We start from the raw sequence: 18,363 nt of genomic DNA, 5'->3' as shown, positions 1-18,363 counted from the left end.
TCTCTCTGGAAAGGACTCTGATCCATCCCTCCCTCCCACTTCCATATTCCTCTGACTGACTGACTGCTTGGCCTGGTCTTCAGCTGCCCGTGTGTTCGGCTTCCCCTTTGTTTGCCCCCAGGGCATCGTACAATAATAATGTGCCATTCTCTGGGTGGGGCCACGTTGGCGAAATATCATTGTCCCGCCTTCCGCTTTGGTGGATTGTCCTCGGCTGTGGAGAGCACATGCAGAGGCTTGTCAAAACACTCGTGGGGCAAACGGGGAGAAGTCTGACACAAGAGAAACCTACCAGGAAAGCAAAAGGACCGGGGCTTGCCCACTGCTGGAAATTGGCCTGGAAAAACACACCCATGCATCCGGATGGATGATTCCTATTCAGCAGAGACAGATTAAGGCAATCCAGGCACCAGACACACCAGAACATTGGGTATCCCATGAATTCGTCCCACAGCCCAAGTTCTATGCTGTGGCTTCACCTCCAACATGACACAGGGAAGCCTATGGCTCTGCCCCATAGTCCCAGCTTCCTACTGTTGCCCCTCCCCCTCTAGAATGTGGGGTATCCTATGGCTTCGCCCCCCAACTCTAGCCCTGTGCTGTGCCCCACCCCCAACAGGACACTAGGTATCCTATGGCTCCGCTCCCCCATCCCTAGCCCTGTGCTGTGCCCTGCCCCCTACAGGACACCGGGTATCCTATGGCTCTGCCCCTCAGCCCAAGCCCTGTGCTGTGCCCCACCCTTAACAGGACACTGGGTATCCTATGGCTCCGCCCCCCGCCCCCCAGCCCTAGCCCTGTGCTGTGCCCCACCCCCTACAGGACATGGGGTAATGCCTGGCTCCACCCCACAACCTGAGCCCTGTGCTGTGCCCTCACCCCCTGCCTAGGGTCGTGGCAGGGAGGCTGCTCCTCCCACCCCATCAGAAGCAGCAGCATGGAGCTCCCTTTGCTCCCGCCAGGAGTGCAGCAGGGGCTCTCTGCCCTCGGGGGCAGCAGGGGTCCTTCCTTCCCGCTGCCCAACTGAGCAGAGAAACCTATTGCCCAAGGAGAGAGAAAAAGGGAGCGGAAAAGGTGGGGGAAGGGGCAGCTCTGGCCCTGGAAAACAGACCTTTCTGCCTCCATCAGCAAGTCCCACCAGCAGGCAATTCACATTATACAACTGAAGAGATGGGGCGCCACCTATCCGGTCCCCATCACCAAAGTAGCTGAGCTCCTCCTGACACCCCCAGGCCGTAGGGAAGTATCCCCATCCCCACTTTACAGATGAGGAAACTGAGGCCCAGAGAGACGAGGTGTCTTACTCTAGGTCTGGATTCGGCTACGGTTGGAAAGTTGTTGTGCTGGTGATGAAAAACCTGGCTGGTGCTAAAGCCCTTGCCCCAGCCACCCGGTGTATACCGTTCTGTCAGTGCCGTTCTCTGCAGACTGCCTTTACTTCCCTCTTTCTTTGAGGCTTGGATCAGGGACAGCAGAAAAACCCTCCGTTTCGCTCCCTTCAGACCCTTCATTTCCCAGGGTTTGACTCCAGTGCAGGGTTTGTGTGGCCTACAGCGAGCAGTGGCCAGAGAAGACCTCCCAGCACTAGGCCCTGCGTTGGGGTGTTTGGTCGGTGAAAGACATAAATCCACACTGTGTAGATCAAGCATAGGAGTTTATTACACACAGCGCTGGTGGAGTGTCACCTGGCTTATTAGGCTCAGAGACACTGTCAATCAATTGATTACAATAGAATATATAGATTTTCCATGGGCGGGAGAAAGTGACGGGGTAGGCAGTTCCACACCCCGGGATAGGTTTTGCAGCAAGACAAGCTAGCACATTAGCCAATGGTTAGAAGGTTACATAATGTCTCCGCCCATGGTCTCAAGTTAGCAAGTTAACATTTAATTAATACTTTGATAAAATGTTATTAGTATAAAATATATATGTTGAATTCTGATTTGGGGTCCATAGGAATGGAGCAACTCCTTTGATTGTCCAACAGGTACATTCCTAGGGGTTAAAGCAAAGAAACAGTGAAAGGATATGATAATACAGATTGTCTTCTTTATGTCTTAAGGCAGGGCATTGGTCTCTGTGAAAGGGAGGTGGAAGGATGCCATATCTTTATACTGACGTGCCAATTTCCATAAACTCAAGGTTGGATCTGTGGGAAGACTGTTTTCCCTTCAGGAGAAACACAATAGGAACAGGGATCCTTTGTTCAATTTGAACAAAGGTCATAATTCAAAATGATCTGGACAAATTGGAGAAATGGTCTGAGTTAAACAGGATGAAGTTTAACAAAGACAAATGCAAAGTGCTCCACTTAGGAAGAAAAAATCAGTTTCACACATACAGAATGGGAAGAGACTGTCTAGGAAGGAGTACGGCAGAAAGGGATCTAGGGGTTATAGTGGACCACAAGCTAAATATGAGTCAACAGTGTGATGCTGTTGCAAAAAAAGCAAACATGATTCTGGGATGTATTAACAGGTGTGTTGTGAGCAAGACATGAGAAGTCATTCTTCCGCTCTACTCTGCTCTGGTTAGGCCTCAGCTGGAGTATTGTGTCCAGTTCTGGGCACCGCATTTCAAGAAAGATGTGGAGAAATTGGAAAGGGTCCAGAGAAGAGCAACAAGAATGATTGAAGGTCTTGAGAATATGACCTATGAAGGAAGGCTGAAAGAATTGGGTTTGTTTAGTTTGGAAAAGAGAAGACTGAGAGGGGACATGATAGCAATTTTCAGGTATCTAAAAGGCTGTCATAAGGAGGAGGGAGAAAACTTGTTCACCTTAGCCTCTAAGGATAGAACAAGAAGCAATGGGCTTAAACTGCAGCAAGGGAGGTCTAGGTTGGACATTAGGAAAAAGTTCCTAACTGTCAGGGTGGCTAAACACTGGAATAAATTGCCTAGGGAGGTTGTGGAATCTCCATCTCTGGAGATATTTCAGAGTAGGTTAGATAAATGTCTATCAGGGATGGTCTAGACAGTATTTGGTCCTGCCATGCGGGCAGGGGACTGGACTCGATGACCTCTCGAGGTCCCTTCCAGTCCTAGAATCTATGAAACATTGGATGAAACATGATTATTCAGGTATTGCTTCACCATCTGGCATTTCTACTGACCAAGCATATCTTAGCAAAGGCAATGTTATCTTGTTTACCCCAGCTTTCTCTTAGCTGATCACTATTTGCTAGGCCTCTGGTCTCCAGACCAAACTTTGGACTTTGGGTCTGAAAAAGAGCTGGCACAATCCATATACCAGGTTGTTATATAAAATGCACATGGATTTTAACCCTTCAGTCGGCTTAGCTGATCACACCTAGGGTGAACAGATAGCAAGTGTAAAAAATCGGGACGGGGGTTAGGGGTAATAGGTGCCTATATAAGAAAAAATAGGGACTGTCCCTATAAAATTGGGACATCTAGTCACCCTAATCACACCCCTCCTGCCATATCTCTCTGCAGTGTCCTTTGTGCCCATCTGGGACGGGAATGTTGTATTCAGGGATGGGCTAAACAGATTGGATCAGAAGTGGCCCAAACTCATGCCTGAAAGCAGGGCTGGCTCTAGGGTTTTTGCCGCCCCAAGCGGCGCAAAAAAAAAAAAAAAAGCCGTGATTGCGATCTGCAGCGGCATTTCGGCGGGAGGTCCTTCACTCCGAGCGGGAGTGAGGGACCGTCCACCGAATTGCCGCTGAATAGCTGGACGTGCCGCCCCTCTCCAGAGTGGCCGCCCCAAGCACCTGCTTGGCAAGCTGGTGCCTGGAGCGGGCCCTGCCTGAAAGTCTACAGAGCGTGATAGGCAGAGAGAGAGAAACGCACAGAGAGAGAGAAAGGTCTAGAGAAGGGGGAAGGACGAAGAGAGAGAAAGACGGAGAGAGGAGAGCGTTGAGCAGTGTTCAGTTGTGTGGCTGGAAGTGGGCAGCATGTGTTAGAGGAATGTAATCTGTGCCTGCGAGCCCATGTGTTATGGGCATCAGCAGCATGACCACACAGCCCAGAGTGTGGGAGCTCTGCTGAAGGTTTTATTCCCCCCCGCCTCCACCTAGGCGCACACGTAAGCTCGGCTGCAGAAAGGGAGAACTTAGCATCTCCCACTTTCGCTGATCAACTAGACGTGCAGCACAGAGTCACCCCTTCTAATTACTCCCAGAGGGCAGAAAGGGGCAGGCCAGGAGAGCACCGGAAAACGACATTCTGTGTGTGTGTGTGTGTGTGTGTGTGTGTGTGTAGCATGCAGCATGCGTGCGAGGGCATGTGTGTGTCTCTGGGTGTGTACCCAGGAAGTGTGTGTGTATACAATAAGTGGTAAGAAGAGGGGTGTCCAGGGGTATACACTAACCCATGGGGTGGTGGCTGGGTGGGGGTTGAATTGATGGGGAGACAAGGTTGATTTGGAAGTTTGGGGGACAGGATTAATTGCTGGGCAGGACACAGGCAGATGTGGGGGTGAGAACTCCTGCAGTGAGGAGGGCGAAATCCCCTTAACCAATAAATTTGGGAGCGTGGACAGCACTAATTCTCTCTCTCTCTCTCTCACACACACACACACACACTAAGCATAAGCACGGAGAATTCAACAATCAAAAGACAGAATGAAAAAAGCACAATAAAGTGTTTTTTTTTTAAATCTCATGATTTTTTGGACCAATCTTATGATTTTGGGGGGATCTGACTATGATTTTTGGTCTTTGAGGTTGACAATACTGTTTGCAGCCCCAGGAACTCTTGCGAGGTGTCTGTCCCAATGCCCTTACAAAAGAAATGATTACAAAATAAAATATAAGGAAAACAGGTTTACTTACCTATTCCTTGCAGGAAGATGTCCTGGACACATTGACTTTCTCCAGGTCTCTCCCTGTTCACTGGGAATGGTGCTGTTCATATACACCTCCTATTTCCCAGTAGGCCTTGCTATGACTACAAGGCTGGTTGCCATGATGGACTACATTTCCCAGTTTGCCTTGATCTCCTGAGTCCCTAAGGAGACTGGATGGAGACGCCAAGACTTGGCCTTGTCCCTCACCATAGCCTACCCCCCTATATGGGGGTCACCAGAACAGGCTTTCTTGTATAAACCACAGATCGCTTCCCTAAGGCCATTTCCTCCCCCTCAGTTGTGGTGCCCCCTCCGAGATTCTCACAGACGTTAGGGTTGCCTGGGTGGAGCTTGACACTGAGGTTCAATATTTTAACCACAGAACAAGTTGCATCAGTTTGTGCTTTCCCACGCCCCCACTGTAAGCTGGACAGGCCTCCTCCTCGGGCTGAGAAGTGATCCAATCTCCCTGACCCACAGGGAGGGATAGCTCAGTGGTTTGCGCATTGGCTTGCTAAACCCAGGGTTGTGAGCTCAGTCCTTGAGGGGGCCACTTAGGGATCTGGGGCAAAATCAGTACTTGGTCCTGCTAGTGAAGTCAGGGGGCTGGACTCAATGACCTTTCAAGGTCCCTTCCAGTTCTAGGAGATAGGATATCTCCATTAATTAATAATTAACCCCTCTAATTTGTGCCCTTTTGCCGGTGACTGCCCACAAGCGTACCAGTTGTGGTGTGACCATTACCCCACTAGAAATGGGACTTTGTTTCCCACAGAACAGCCTTCAGCTGTTAACTGTATTTGGCCTGTGGTAGACATGAACAGTTGTTCCAGAAGTGAATGTTTGTAGCCCGTCATACCCATCCAGCTTTCCTCATTCCACTGTTTAATGAGCTCCCCTGGACGCTATATTCTAGGAGAAAAGATGCCCCTTTGTGCGATAACTCTTCTGGAACTGTTTTTCCTCCTTTAATTCTCAATGCCCCTGCTATTTATGCCACATTGAAGGCAGAAATTTGCATTAATATGCCCAGTGCTATCTGACAGATGATCTGTCTAATTGACACCAACCCCTAGGCTTTCATTATTTTACACCATGCGCTAGAAATGTACTTCGCAGGAATTAGAGATGAGCCTGAATCAAAATCCAAATTCTCATAATAACAACCTTATCTCTGACCCCCAAACTCTATATGTGAGCTCTTTCATTACATACATCACGAGAGAGAGAGAGAGAGAGAGAGAGAGAGAGAGAGAGAGACCAAGATATATATAGACTACACAGTCAAAAGTGTGTTAAAACGCTAAAATTGCAAAGTCAAGCACTCAAAAGCAAAGAAATGCCAGCACTAGGGTGACCAGATGTCCCGATTTTATAGGGACAGTCCCAATATTTGGGACTTTGTCTTATATAGGCTCCTATTACCCCCCACCCCCATCCCGATTTTTCACACTTGCTGTCTGGTCACCCAGGACAAAGATTGTCTGAGCAGCTTTAATTCGACCCTCTTGTGCATATGCATTATGATACAGTCTTGAATTACATGATCACATACTACTTTTCCACAGGACCCCTGCTGAATTCAGTGTATAGTAGGGTGACCAGACAGCAAGTGTAAAAAATCGGGACAGGGGATGGGGAGTAATAGGAGCCTATATAAGAAAAAGACCCCAAAATCGGGACTGTCCCTATAAAATCAGGACATCTGGTCACCCTAGTGTATAAGATGATCAATGCTGGATGATGAACTTTGGTACACTAGATTTGCCATATTAGATGAGACCCTGGGTCCATTTTTTCCAGTATCCCGTCTTTGGCAGTGGCCAGCACCAGATCCTTCAAAGACTGTGCAAGGCAACCCACAGTAGTGTAACTATGGTGTGACCTGCCCATAGGGGAAATTTCTTCCCAACCCCTATTAGTTTGGGACGGTTGATGTAGGAGTTAAGTGGTGCATAGGCCATGAGCTGGCCTTCTGCATGGGGAGTGAATTTCACACTGAGAGTCTGAATTGCAGCGTGTGTCTGACCTGGACTGTGGGCAGGACCCTGTCTCTCTCTGTGCTTATACCCTGACAGCACTCAGTGAGTAAACAATCCTAATTAACAACACCGCCACTGCCTGCCTGATACCTGTTTTGTGGCATCAGCCCCTAGGATGGTCAACCTGGTGCTTTTCAGCGGCACAGAACTCGCCCTGAAGAATAGCAGAGGGGGAATTCACAGCCCCTCGAGCGCATCTCCCTCTCAAAACATTGCCATCAGCTTCGACCCTCTCCACTGTCTAGAATGTCCCAAGAGCAGATGCCAGGTGACGTCTCGACCGGGGTTTTGCCATACGGACAGAATTAATTGCAAAGGGCTTGTTTGGTTTTTTGATACCTTTTCAATTAGACGCATAACGGCTCGCTCCCTCCGCCAGCCCCTGGCTATAAGCATACCACGGGCCCTCTCCACGCAGCACCAAAGAGAAATAAAGGTTGCAATCATTTATATCTCTGTTTCCGATGGTGATGACATTGGAAGCTTATTTTATTTAACTCTATTAAGCAAATATTAGCCATTAATTATCGCCTGTCTCCTTTCATTTCTGCCTTTGTCAGTAAAACATCTAACGTGGGGAGAAATTATGCTAATTCCATTCAAAAAATGATTAGGCAGAGGGTTTATTTATTTATTTATTTATTTGCCTGGGATTGATCTTGTCTGACCTCTAAACCACTAACTCGGCATTCTGTCTTCAAACAGCTTTGGAAAGAGGATAAAGATGGAAACAAACAGACATATGGTGCACAGGAGCCTAATTCATGCGTAGTTGCTCATCCCAGGCAGATGGAAATGGCTGTTTGAGTACCTTGGTTAGAGAGCTGCCTTTAAAACGTACCTTCTTTTTATGTTCCCTTTGTCATCAGCGCAGCTAATTAGCCGCTCCAAGGCAACTTTTCGCTCAGCTCTGAACCGTACACGCATATTAATTTTCCAATGGGGTTCCCTCCCCCCCCGCCCAATCCATTTGCCAGTTTAAATGACAGGCCGATTACTTTAATGGTAGCAAATGTAAAATATGCCCAAGCTGTTGCTAATACAGAAGGGGTACGGCCACGGTTGGGGGTGGAGTCAGTGAAGAGCGAAGTAGCGGCGTGAGGATAGCTGAGACGTCCAAGGATTTTGTCCTTCAGCTCTTCCTTAACCACTGTACCTCATCTGCATTCTGAGTATTACAGAAGCCTCTAAATATCCCATCTGCGCTCTGCATACGCAGTCCCTGCTCAAAGACTGTACAGTCTAAGTAGAAAAGACACAACCAGAAAGAAAGTCAAACTTTCCCCCGTTTTATCAGTGGGAAACCGAGGCACAGACTGATTAAAGTGACTTGCCCCAGTTTACAGAAGGAGTCTATGGTAGAGAACTTGGATTGAGCTGGGAATGTGCAATGAATGAGGCTGGGGAGAAAGTTCTCTGGGGAAATTAGTTCTGACTGCTCAAAGGAAAGTAACGACAGATAATGGAGCGACACCAACTGACTCCAGCAAACAAATGAAGCAGAACTTGGAGACGTGGAACCATAAGCAAAGAAAACTCACCGAATGCAGTGCCTGCAGCTCACAATATCCCTTGGTCCTGCCAGCATGGTAGGTCACAGAGACAGGCCTTCTTTGTAAAGCCATGCTTCTGGCTGCCTAGTGACACTGAAAGTCCGACCTTCTCCGTTCCATTCCACTTTTTGACCGAGGAGGCAAACTGATCCCTGATTTAGGTATCACCGTTGATTTCCATAGCTTTGGCCCACTACGTATTTGGCCCATTACATACTTGAAACACATTTTTCTCTCACTTCTCCTTCTAGCTAAGAAGCTGTTTGATTTCAGAGGGCCTCTCTGTGTAAGCTTCTAATTCATTTCCAAGACAGTGCACCTCACAGCTGCAGTGGTCTCGGGATATGTTTCCTAGAGATGAAAAATTCAGTCTCCTAGAATTTTGCTGCAGCCTGTGACATGCATTCTTGCTCCAGGCAGGATGGCATCGACTGTCTGTGATTTGTCCTTTTTATTCACTATAAAATGCTAGCTACTGGGGAAAAGACTGGAGTTTGACTGTATGGCACAAGGCCAGTCCTGCTGGGTGCTACACCATTTAGGCCATTCAGCGATGAACACGTTTAAAAAACATCAGGTTTAAAATCTGCGAGCACCTAGGATTTCCTCACTATGCTGTGAACCATGGAAACTCCACAGCAACTACACAGAGAGCACCTGCACCCTCTTGTCCTGAAAGCATAGGCTTTTAACAGTGGAGCTAATGGAGAATCACCTTTAGCTTTTGGCAGTATGGTACATATGACACACATAATAGATCCCTTCAGCTTCCACCCAGCAGAGGGCAGTACGTGCACATGCAGGCACACACACACACACACATACACACACTCACTACACACACACACTACAGGCTATAGGCACTGACAGGTAACTTGGCTCCCAGTGGGTTTGTAAATGGACTGAGCAGGCCAAACTCCTCTCACAGCCACTCCAGTGCAGCGCCCATTGAAGCTTTGTTTTGTTAAATAAAGCGTGGGAATCCCAAGGGGCACCCACAGGAGTGGGGCACACACCTACCCTTGCCAATCAGAATGTGGCCTGTCTTTTCCCCAAGGCTTTGCACACTGTAGTGAATTAAAGGGACAGATCACGGACACCCTTGACTTTCAATAGGAGTTGGGTGCCTAATTCCCTTAGGCTCCACTCTTTAGAGGCACGATGGCCCAGTGGTTAGGATGCCAGCCTGGGACTGGGGAGACTCAGGTTCAATTTCCTGCTGTACCACAGTGACCTTGGGCAAGTCACCTAGGCCCACATTTTTAAAGGTATTTAGGACAGTTGATAGGATTTGGCTCCTTTCGAAAAGGAGATTTAGGCTGACGCTGAGCCCATCGATGCCTAAATACCTTTTAAAATCTGGGCCCTAGTCTCTCTGTGCCTCGGGGAGTATTTCTTTACACAACGCACCGTCAACCTGTGGAACTCTTTGCCAGAAGATGTTGTGAAGGCCAAGACTATAACAGGGTTCAAAAAGCACTAGGTAAGTTCATGGAGGATAGCTCCATCAATGGCTATTAGCCAGGTTGGGCAGGGATGGTGGCTCTAGCCCCTGTTTGCCAGAAGCTGGGAATGGGCGACAGGGGGTGGATCACTCAATGATTGCCCTGTTCTGTTCATTCCCTCTGAAGCACCTGGCATTGGCCACTGTCGGAAGACAGGATACTGGGGTAGACGGACCATTGGTCTGACCCAGTCTGGCCGTTCTTATGTTCTGATGTTCAGTTCCTCCCCTGTGAAATGGGGATAATAGCATCTACCTCACCAGGGTGTTGTGAGGCACTCGGATACGAAGGTGATGGGCCCATAGACCTACCATAGATAGCTTACAACAAGAGCCCTCTTTCCTGGGGCTGTTATTCTGGAGTCTCACCAGACTGCCCCGTTTGCAACAACCCTGTGTAAACTGCCCCTCTCATTTTGTCTCCTGGAAAATAAGCATTGTATTTAAATGTAAAACAGAAAAGAGACAGAGCCCTGAAGAGCTTAGCATAAAGCAGCTCCCAGACTGCCCTACCAATCCCAGGACTATGATTCTGCATAGCAGGTGTCTTCAAACTCAAGCAGTTTTGCTCTTCCCAACTGTTTGGGTTGCTGGGGGGACAGGGGTAGGAGGGGGGGGGGGGCTCCCCTTCAAACTTCTGAGAGAAGACATTTGTGGGAGCCATCTGCTACATGCAAACTCATTTAGAATTTAAAAGTACAAGGAGGAACGGGCTAAATAGATTACGGAAGAGCATTTGTCTCTTAACTTTGCAAATCAGGCCCTGAAGGGACTGAGTTGCCAGGTTGCTTAGTTGAAAGCTCCGGTATTTTCTGTAACATGAAAGCCAGACGTTGGCGTCTGTATAAATTCCCGCACAGCTTGGCACAACGGCTGGGGAGAAGGGGAGCTTAGATCACATAAGGAAGTGCAGGCCCTAAAAAGAGAATAAATTCTTACTTGTCTCTAGGGATGGACCTGCTGCCTGCGTGCCTGATTAGCGTAGCTGTGGCCAATGAAAATTACAGGACTTTTCCTTGAACAGCTGTCCAGCTTGCTGATATCCACTTGCTCAAGAAGGGGTTAAACCAGGTGGAAATTTCCCCCCTCGCCCCTTTGCTGTCTCCAAAGCCAGTCCATCTCGCTAGGTTCTTTTACTGGTGCCCATAAAGACCTTCACAGCCCTAAAGCTTGAGGTTACAATGACGTCCAGTTTTATTTTTCATTAACAATTATATGGATTGAAACCAACTTCTTCTTCTGGGTAAGTTAATACAGGCCCAGTTTAGAAACTGGAGTCCCATGATATTGTACAGAACAGATACAAGGGCAGTAGCACCACATCCTCCCTCATCAGCATGCTTAGCCCCAAGCCCTACCACCACATCTAGAGCTGAGAGAGCCAGGAACTCAGCTCCACTTGACCACTGACACAGCTACCAAGTGGTCATGGTTTCATAACACGGATGCTTGTCAGCTGGGAAGTGGACTTGCATTGTGTCACACCTATGTATAAACATGCTGCAGGCTGGATTTGAACTGGGGATGAAGGGCTTGAGTGATCACCAACCCAGTAGTTGGTGTTGGTCCTGCTTTGAGCAGGGGGTTGGACTAGATGACCTCCTGAGGTCTCTTCCAACCCTAATATTCTATGATTACCCAATCCCTGAGCTATCCACTCACTTTTTCTCTCTGTGCTATGCCCACACCTGCCCCACATTTTGGCAATTAATTGATCTTTGACTATTAGCAGTAAATATGCCCAATGGCCTGTGATGAGGATGTTAGATGGGGTGGGATCTGAGTTACTACATAGAATTCTTTCCTGGGTGTCTGGCTGGTGAGTCTTGCCCACATGCTCAGGGTTTAGCTGATCGCCATATTTGGGGTCGGGAAGGAATTTTCCTCCAGGGCAGATTGGCAGAGGCCCTGGAAGTTTTTCGCTTTCCTCTGCAGCATGGGGTACGGGTCACTTGCTGGAGGATTCTCTGCACCTTGAAGTCTTTAGACCATGATTTGAGGACTTCAATAGCTCAGACCTAGGTTAGGAGTTTATTACAGGAGTGGGGGCGGGGGGGTGAGATTCTGTGGCCTGCATTGGGAAGGAGGTCCGACTAGACGATCATAATGGTCCCTTCTGACCTTAAAGTCTATGACTCTACACCACTGTGCCCCACCTCGCTGGGCCCGACCCATTCTCTTTCAACCACTTGGTAGCCTAGCTTCCTCTGTCCCAGCTTCTTGTGCTCCACCCACTCTCAGATCCTGTATCCTTTCCTGCTCTTGCCAAGTTCTTCTTGCATCCCCGTCCACTCCATCCCACATCCTCACTTGCCTGTCCATGTGATCATAAAAATGTACTTGTCTCGTCATCTTTCTTCTGAACATTTGCCTGTTGGGAAAATGAAGTGTGTTTAACTGACTCATGTTGTTCACCTGGTACTTCACCCAGGAGAATCTTATGTGTGACTATGACAACAATAGAGATGATGTTGGTGACAGCCTTTGGGGGTGGATAATAGAACCAAGGCTTCCTTTTGTGTTTCCCATAGCAATTGATTCTGTGCGCGACTGTCTTCTGGAAGTGATCACAATTGGTCTTTGTGGCTTGGGTGTTTATATTTTTATGCCCACTCCACAGGTATTATCCCTGCCCTCAGACGCCTCCACCTGTGTCCATTCTTGTCCCTCGTCAAGTCCAAGCTCAGCATTTTTAATGCGCTGCAAAGCTATTATACAGCAATTGTACACAATCACGCCTACGATGCATCTTCACTCTCAGCTTCTGCTTCAACCCCTCTTCTGGGCAGTCTTCTCCCTTCCCTGGTGACTTTGTCACCTTCTTCCATTCTCTTCAGGCAAACCATGGGGCCAGGCCTGGCTACTAGTTCAAATTCTGAAGCGCAGGACAATGGGTGTATATGCCCTTACCCAGAATGCCCTTCTCATGCACACTGGGGTCTGAATTCTGAGGAGAAAGGGAAGTATTTGCTCATTGCTGGCAGTTCTCAGCCAATCCCTAGTTTTTCCACCTGTGGGTCAGGGTTTTTTAATGTTCCTCTCAGGTGACTGACATCTGGGGGATCAGACCTCTATTCACAGCTAGTGCAGGGTATCAGAAACCCCCTTAGGTCACCTATAACTGAGCAGAAAGTGTGATACTTTTTTCTCAGGGGACCGGACAGATGGGCAGAAACTTTGCAGCCGGAAGGTATACCTTGGGGGAGCACCCTGTAACCCCCATATTCCTCATTTATATATAATTGTGATCTTGCATATATAGCAGGCCATGTGAGGTATCAGGGGAAAGGTTATGATCTGCTGAAAGTCACTGTTCTCTCTAAATGTGTATGTCATTAGTGCATATGAAGTTATGAGATTGTGTTGTATGGTTGTCAGTAACACATGCTGTAAGTTGGGGAATCGGCCAGATAGTAGCTCCCCACAGACAACAACAAGGAAAGTAACCAACGCCGGGGCAGGCGTCAAACAACCATCAACAGCCATTGTCCAGCAAGGCAGCTACAATTCAATGACTCACCTGCATAAGGCCACACCAGGAGAATTGCTCAGCCTTGCTTGGAGACTCAGCAATGCGCCCCGACATGCCTGGACTTGTGTCCTCCAAGCACATGGACTAAGGGTATAAAACAGAACAAAGGGGCCCATGCTGGGCCTTTCTCCTTCCCCCACCTACACTGCAAGCAACAAGGACACTCAGAAGACTGAAGACTCCAACAGAAGGGACTGGCCCAGGTTTCAAGGGTGAAACCTGTGTACTATGAACTGCAATATCCAGTGGGGTGAGAAAAACTGCTTAATGTAGATGTTACCCAGTCTAATAGGGTTGAGAGTTTAGACTGCAGGCTTATATTTTGTTTTCTTTTAGTAACTAACTCTGACTTTTTGCCTATCACTTATAATCACTTAATATCTATCTTTTGTGGTCAATAAATTTGTTTAACTGTTTATCTTTACCAGTGAGTTTGCCTGAAGTGTGTGGTAAATGCTCAGGTTTGCAAAGGCTGGTGTCTATCCACTTTCCATTGCTCAAGTGCTGAACCAATTAATAAATCTGCACTGCTTGTCTTGAGCAGTGCAAGATGGTGTATTCCTGAAGTACAAGGCTGGGAGCTGGGGGGATTTGGCTGGTGCCTTTCTCCATGTGATTCATCAGTGGCTCTGGGAGCATCCATAGAATCATAGAATCATAGAATATCAGGGTTGGAAGGGACCTCAGGAGGTCATCTAGTCCCACCCCCTGTTCGAAGCAGGACCAATCCCCAATCAGGCAATCTAGCTGGATGTGGGGCTCCACATGCTATCACATGAGTGATAGCAGGGCCTGGAGGGGTTTGCTGCTTGTCACTAGCAAAGCATTGAGAGAGATAGTCAACACTGGAGAGTTCAGGGGGCACAGCGGTCTCACAGTCCCAGCCTGGATCCCAGGGACCCCGTCACAGGCATCATTTCCATATGACCCTGTTGCTTTCATGGCTCTGTAACTTCCCCATAGACATAGTGCCCTAGGCAATCTTGTACTTGGACATTACATGCAGGTTATCCCAGCCTCAGGCCTTATTTACCCCTGGAAATAGCCCCAGTTTCAAACACTGATGTAGTTACACCTTGGTAGGGTGACCATACGTCCCGTTTTGGCCGGGACATTCCCTTTTTAAGCCCTGTCCCGGCCGGCCTGACTTTTTTGGCAAAAGTGGGCATTTGTCAAAAAAGTGGGATGGGGTGTGGAGGAACATGCAGGGGGGCGAGCAGTGATGCCAGCCCTGCCCGGGGGTGGGGGGAGATAGGGCTCAGAAGAGCAGCGATGCCAGCCCCAGCCTCGTGGGGTGGGCAGGTGGGGCTTGGGTGAGCAGCTTGGGCCAGCCTCACCTGGGGGGCAGGCTGGGCTCAGGTGAGCAGCTCGGGTCACCCCCTGGGGGAGGGAGCTTTGGGTGCATGGCTCATGCCAGTCCCGCGCGGTGTCCCATTTTCCCTTTGGGACATATGGTCACCTTACACCCGGGCAACTGCCAAGTTTAGACAAGAAAACTAAGATTCCCACCATGTTTACTCCTGCTTGACACCAGGGTTAGCTCTGCCAGTGACAATTGCTCCTTTCCTTGTCCACACATGAAGGTTGCGCCGATGCAGCTGCATCTTGGGCTGAACACAGGGCTAATCTATGTACAGACAAGGCCTAAGTGTGGAAAGGAGTCTGATGGTTCTCTAATAGTGCCCACTGCTCTCGTAGTTGGAATGGAGGAATGGGTGTCCTGGTTCCGCCTGAACTTCCTGTTTGGCCTTGGGAGAGTCACTTCACCTCTCTGCGTCTCTCAGTGTGGACAAAACGCTGCCCTGCTCTGGAATGTGGTTAGAATTGATTCATAGATGCCATGAGTGAACTGAGAACATGTTTTGCAGAGGCACAATGACATTTTCAAAAGGGACTGATGATTCGGGATACCGCCATTTTTGGATGTCCAGTCTGAGAGGCCTGTACGGGGCCTGGTTTCGCAGAGCGCTGCCGCTTTCTAACTGGGCACTGCAAAAGGAACCCCCTAGAATCACCAGAATCAACTAGGCCCAGATCCTTAAAGGTATTTGGGCTCCTAACTTCCACTGAAATCAACTGACGCTAGGAGCCTAAATGCCTTTGCAGATCTGAGCCTTCGTCGCTTTTCAAAATATGGGCCCTCGTTTTGACGCACTCAGACAACCGCACTCGGCCTCAGGTGTGGCTCTGCCTCGGGCCCACGGGAAGACGAAAACAATAGAAAGGGGAGACACGCCGCTGCCTCCCTGGTCATGTAGCTGATCAAAACATCTTCAATCCCTCCCGCATCCTCCCGGCATAAAGAGCCCGTGGTTGCGCCTCCATTTCGCATTTTGCTTCGAGCAAAAGGCCAAGCATTGCCCTGTGTGTTGGAAGTGTTCCTGACAAGCCCGATGAGCCAAAATGAACGAAAGCCCCAAGTTTTTTATTTGAGTTTTTTTTATGGTAAAACAGCCAAAGCTCACCCTGTGGGACGCCCTTTGTTTATGTACAACAAGGAGAGATACTGTCGGCCAGCGAGATGAGCACAACCTCCAGATCCCAGCATACCCCTGGCCTCCCACAGATGCAGCTTCTTGCAGCTCAACTTTTCAACTTTTGCCTGGGGGGAATGTAACAGCCTGTTGCTTTTTCGCCTGCCCGACTCCTCCCAGGAAAACAGCTCCTGGCTGCTTGTTTGGAGCTGCTGGCTAAAAATAAACGCTGCTTCTCGAGACAATTTGTATTCTGCTAACCCTGCTGCAATGCTCTAGCCACTCATTATGCGAGCGGCTGGTTTTCTTCCCGAGCACAACACAGGCCTTACGTAAGAGAATAATCCTGCACAATATAGCGGGTAATACAGGGGGAGGGGATCAAGGAACATAATAACAGGGACACGTTATGTACAGATTTTGGAGTCATGTTGCGCAGTAACTGCAGTAATTCTCCATCACAGACAAGGTTAATCAGCGTTGCTTCCCCCTCCATTTTTCCAATTTTCTTCCTCCGTACAAGGAAAACAAACGGTGAACTGATCTCAAATGAATTAAAGGGACACCGGGCCCTGATGCTGCAAACCCTTTCTCAGCAGAGGAGTCCTGCTGAAATCAATGGGAATGCTCACATGGGTAAGGGCTGCTCGTGTCACAAGGATCTGGCCCAGGAACAGGCTGAAAATTCATCATATGTTTTTTTAAATGCCCGTACCTAGGTTTCTAATGACACCTTAAAAGGGAAGATTGCAACTGAATCTGCTCGATTCTGCACCATTTATTCTTCTTATTATTCGTGACTTGTATTATCATAGCACCTAGGAGCCCTAGTCATGGCTAGCTATGATGCTAGGGGCTGTACAAACACGGAACAAGAAGACAGTCCCTGCTCCAAAGGGCTCCAATAGAGAAGACAGACACAGCAGGGGGCAGAGGTACACACAAGCTGAGAGAACTTCCATTAGCACCTAGAGCTAAGTCTCAGTTGAGGCCAGAATTAGCCCCCCCCCCCCCTTTTCCATACAGGAAACTGAGGCAGAGAGAGATTAAAGCGACTCGGCCAAATTGGCCCAAGAAGTGTGCAGCAGAGCTGGGAACCGAGCCCAATCCACCTGACTCCCAGTCAACTGCTGTACCTGCAACACCTCATGTCCCCCTTGCTGCTGTCTTTCTTTTTGCACTTCGCTCGTTCACCTGCACATCTACCAATGTGATATGTGCCAGCAATGCCCCTCTGCCATGTACATTGGCCAAACCGGACAGTCTCTATGCAAAAGAATAAATGGATACAAATCAGACGTCAAGAATTATAACATTCAAAAACCAGTCGGAGAACACTTCAGCCTTCCTGGACACTCAATAACAGACTTAAAAGTGGCAATTCTTCAACAAAAAAACCTTCAAAAACAGACTCCAACGAGAAACTGCAGAACTGGAATTAATTTGCAAACTGGACACCATCAAATTAGGCCTGAATAAAGACTGGGAGTGGATGGGTCACTACAGAAACTAATTTCCCCATACTAATTTTCCCGTACTGTTACTCACACCTTCTTGTCAACTGTTTGAAATGGGACACCCTGATTACATTGCCCTCATTACAACTACAAAAGTGATTTTTCCTCCCTTGGTATTCTACTGTTGAGAATAGCCCACTTCCACTTTAACTGAATTGTCTCATTAGCACTGACCCCCCCCACTTCGTAAGGCAACTCCCATCTTTTCATGTACTGTGTATTTATACCTGTCTACTTTATTTTCCACTCCATGCATCTGATGAGCTGGGTTTTAGCCCACGAAAGCTTATGCCCAAATAAATTTGTTAGTCTCTAAGGTGCCACAAGGACTCCTCGTTGTTTTTTCAGATAATCTAGTCACTCTAGATAATCAGTAATCTAGTCAGTTTCACTCTTGTCTCCTAGGAAGCATCACTGTCTGGTTCTCCCGCGACATCATCTTGTCTGGGTTGCAAACACTTCAGGGGACATTTTAAATCCAAGCAAACAGCAAGGCTCTCTTCATGCGCCACTTTCAGCAGTAATAACCTGCATGATCTTTCCCACATTTTAGGCCTACATTGCATGTAAACCAGCTTCCCAGTAAGAAGCCAGCAAGTGCCAGCAAATGCTAATATTCTACCTAAATACTTGTAGTTCCCAGGAGGTTCCTGCAATACTCATAGTTGGGGCTATATTTAGAGCCATATTTCTGACTGTAGCTAGGTTGTATAACATTGCAGCACTCCTCAAATCTCTACCAAATGCGTAACCATGTCCCCCTTCCTTACACCCCCAAAATATTATTTGAACAGGCCTATTCTTATAACAGCGTTATTTAAAACCGCCTCCTTCGTTGTGCAATAAGGATGATTTGGTACATAGGACCCACCGCAGTTAAGCTATTGAGAAGGAAAAATGCAAAGGGACATCGATTTTCCTGCATCAGAAC

Source organism: Emys orbicularis, chromosome 2 (assembly GCF_028017835.1).
Source record: "Emys orbicularis isolate rEmyOrb1 chromosome 2, rEmyOrb1.hap1, whole genome shotgun sequence".
Taxonomy (NCBI): Eukaryota; Metazoa; Chordata; order Testudines; family Emydidae; genus Emys; species Emys orbicularis.
Note: the sequence above shows the minus strand (reverse complement) of the source record.